Source organism: Halichoerus grypus, chromosome 6 (genome assembly GCF_964656455.1).
Source record: "Halichoerus grypus chromosome 6, mHalGry1.hap1.1, whole genome shotgun sequence".
Taxonomy (NCBI): Eukaryota; Metazoa; Chordata; class Mammalia; order Carnivora; family Phocidae; genus Halichoerus; species Halichoerus grypus.
The window spans coordinates 156,407,141-156,411,153 of NC_135717.1; the positions used below are offsets into that span (position 1 = coordinate 156,407,141).

General features: G+C 40.4%; 1 pseudogene; it reads right to left on the bottom strand.

The window, feature by feature from the left end:
* Window positions 1-1,085: 1,085 nt before the first annotated feature.
* Window positions 1,086-1,372, bottom strand: LOC118549017 (BBSome-interacting protein 1 pseudogene; annotated as a pseudogene).
* Window positions 1,373-4,013: the final 2,641 nt, after the last annotated feature.

Below are 4,013 nucleotides of genomic sequence, written 5' to 3' on the forward strand. Positions count from 1 at the left end.
CTGTTGGGCTGCCCTACAGATTTTAGACTTGCCAGCTTCTACACCTGCATGAGCCAATTCCTTAACACGTATCTACGATGGTTCCTGTTTGTTCTGCTTCCCCTATTGGTTCTGCTTCTCTGAAAACTTCTGACTGATAGACTTCCCCAGCAGCTTTTCCCTCTTCTGGGACAACATATAGGGCCTAAAAGGGGAACCTGTTCTCTCAGGATCCCAATCCCCTCAACAAAACGATCATCCAAACCTGCAGGGTATAGGTTGTGAAGCCCAGTCATGTGACTCCATTCTGACAAGCCTCCGGGGCCTTTTACACTGACCCCTAGGCTTAAAAGGAAATAATGTTGCTGCTTCACACCCAGTGACCTGGGGACTTTGGCTCTTCTCCAAACCCAAGGGGACACTTTCCTTCTCTCTCTCCCCTTGGCCACTGCTCCTGAGGACAAATAGCTCCTCCATTTAGTGAGAACTTATCATCTGACAGACTATGGAACTGGCTGGTCGGCCACTTTTGGACATGTGTCTGTATCCACCATACACTTCATAATGTTTGAGCCTCGGTAAGACAGTAAGACCAAACTACATGATTCCATTTCCCTGCTTGCCTTGGAACAGGAGTTTGGACAGGAAAACACACCCATCTTCTACCTTGAGGCTTTTCATTCTTTCTGGCTTTTTAATCTGAACCCTGGATTGTTCTCTGCAGGCATAAATCAAACTCTGGAATCATCTTTTAAATTCATTAGTAATTCAGAGTCATGACTCTCCAAACCAGGATAAATCTTCCTGATCCATACCCTTTCCACGGGGCCTTAATGTGTTTTATTACTCTTCATCTTTTAAAAGTAAAAACTAGCTTTTTACATGGTTTTCTTTGGGTGGTGGTGGGGGGGGGGTGGTTCAGAGTTTCTTAATTGCTTACTTTCAATACAAACCAGAGTGTAATTCACAATACAAGTTTCATTAGTGTTGGATATTTTCATATTATTTATATGAGTACTATCAGTTTTATAACACATACTATCTTCAGCATACAGATGCAAATTATTTTCTAGCTATTGTTAATAGTAAGTAAGGTAGGGTATCCTCTAGAAGGTTTGAGTTATTTGCTGTTGTTCCTTTTCTGCCATTTCTTGTTGGTGAACTGTATCCTGGGTTGCTTGCTGCATTTTTCTCCAGTTTTTCCAGAGTCAGAGATTTTAAGAGTAAAAATTTGGGTTTACACAGCACCACTGTGGTTATATCTTCCACAGACAACTTGTTTTGGAAGAACTTCTGGGAACATTGACTTCACTTCACCATATCTGAATTGTTGGGTATAGCTAAGTTTTTTCCTGAAAGTTCTCCTGGTCTTTTTCTTGGCAACTTTAGGCATCCAACCCAGTATTACCAAGATGACTGAGTTCTTGACTCAAGCCTACAGAAGGAAAGATTCATCTCTTCCCAGATGGCTCCGGTTTTTCATATGCTTTGTTTCCCTTGTCCCTCTTTGCCACTTTCTCTTTGTTTAGTCTCCCTCCAATATGGATTTGACCTGAATTATTCCAATAACTACATGTTCCTTCTATTTCACATTTGCTCTAGAGACCAAACTTCAACATATTTCTTCTCCATTCACTATATTCTGGATTTTTTTCTCTTATGCCATAAGTTCATGGACAATCTGGGAAAGCCTGAATTACAAGTAGCCAATTGGCTTATCTACCTCATCTATACTTTTTATCTCTATTTACATAAATATGGCACCAAAATTCTCTGGGAAATCAGCTCTGCTACTCTCAAGGTACAAGAAAGAAATTGTGTAAGATACCCTGAGAGATTTAAAACTATCATCATGGTAACTTAGAAATAACCAACTGCAACTGCTCCATGGAGGCCCAAGACTCTGTTTGTTACCACTGCTTAATTAATCCAAGAGACTCTAACTGAATGCCCAACTGAGTTGTGAAAATAATCACTAAGTGACCAAAAGGTGTTCCAGAAGCCAAGAGAATAGCACTTGGGCCTGCCTGGAAAAGCAGAGATTGAATTCCTCCCTTCTGGTTTCCTTCTGGCTGGCAGGAAACCTGGTTATCCCTAAGGAGAAATGGAAGGAAATGGATCTGCGGACACAGAAGCATCACCCAAAAATGAAGCTCTCCTTAGAGAGGGAGCCACACTTCCTAGAGAAAACACAGCAACCCATGAATCATGAAACAGAAAGAAAAATCTGCAGGTAACTGGTGCCTTGGCCCCAGAAGGAAAAGATATTCGAGGTAATGACCCTGGCAAAATGTACAGAGGTTTCCTGGCAAGGTTAAAAGTGGAGTTAACTGTCCAGCAAAGCCAAACAATTCTTAAAAATGCAAAATATAGAGATGGTCTGAGTTCAAATTCTGATTTGCCACTTACTAGAGGTGTCCTCTTGCTGTGCTTATCTAAACACAGTGTCCTTATCTGTAGGGTGGGAGTAATCATAGGCTTGTAGTAAGGATTAAATAAAATCGTCAAAATTAAGTACTTGACTAAAAAGTTGCACATGGTAAAGGCTCTTAAAATGTTATGACTGATTTTTTTTTTTTTTTAAGTAAAGCCCATGGAGCCCAACGCAGGGCTTGAACTCGCAACCCTGAGATCAAGACCTAAGCCAAGATCGAGAGTTGGACACTTAACCTGTTACGGAACCTGGACTGCATCGCCTGACGGAAGAACCAAGCGGCACTCGGAGATCTTGGAGGATGGGAGGTTTATTTAACACCGGTGGGCTCAGAGGAGAATGATCTCCAAAGGTCTGAGCCCCGAGCACAAACAAAGGGGATAATTTATACACTTCTACTTCCGCATACTTATTGGTGCACGTGGGAAGCGAGGCAGGGAGAAGAACCCAGAAGAGCCCCGGGGCAAGGACTAGGACTCCCTTGCTGGCTCAGTCGGCCATCTTAGGACACAGATTTTTCTTCTTCAAACCGACTGGGCCACCGAGGTGCCCCATGACTGACTATTATGTATGAAGATCCCATTAACAGTTACCCCATGCACCAACCACTCCCAATTTCTGCTGAATAATTTGGAAAACAACTGCACCATCAGAAAAAGCCTTGAATTTTGGGATACTTCTCGAGGACTTGGCAAAAAACTGAAAGAACTGAGGGGTAGCATCAGTGTTTTTATCCCAAGTAACAGTAAGAAATTTGAAAGATGAAAGAAGAATCAAAGTTCAGGAAGTGAGTCGCTGGTATTACTAGATGTGTCAGAGAATGGGTTTTGGCTTTCTGAATAACTGTTTAAGATCTCAGAACAATGGACACCTGGCCAGAGATAAGGCTGGTGTATAGGAAAACTCACTGTACATCAGCAGGAGAATGAATAAACAAATGGTGGTCTATTCATATAATGGAATACAACTCAAAATTTTAAAAAGTAAGTACTAAAACACACAACCCGTGTATGAATTGCAAAAACATTGTGAGTGAAAGAAGCCAAGTACAAAAGTATATACTGCCTGATTTCATTTATATGAAGTTCTAGAAGAGATAAAAATAATCTAATGATAACAGAAAACCAAACAGTGGTTGTTTCTGGAATGGAGCTGGGGGTTGGGATTGACAGGAATGGGTGATATGGGGAGTGAAGGAAATGTCCTGTATGTTGTTTTGGTGGTAGTTTATCAAAATTCATTGAACTGAGCTATTTGTATTTTACTATTTCCTATTATCACTCAATTAAAAACAATATCATGAGAGCAAAATAAAGACATTTCAGATTAACAAAGACTGAGATTGAAAGAATTTACCATTCACAGGCCCTCCTTGAAATATGTACAAAGGGATGTTCTTGAGAAAGAAGAAAATTAAGTGAAGAAATGAAAAAATGAAAGTAAAGAAGCAAAAGGAACGAGGGAAGCATCAACTGTATAAAAGAATGCCAAAAAAATTCACTAATCTTATGTGTGTGTGTTTTAAAAGGTAGAATTAAATACTATACAATAATAACATGAAAGGCGGAGCTACTGCTTTTTTCATTAAAAAAAGCAGAGA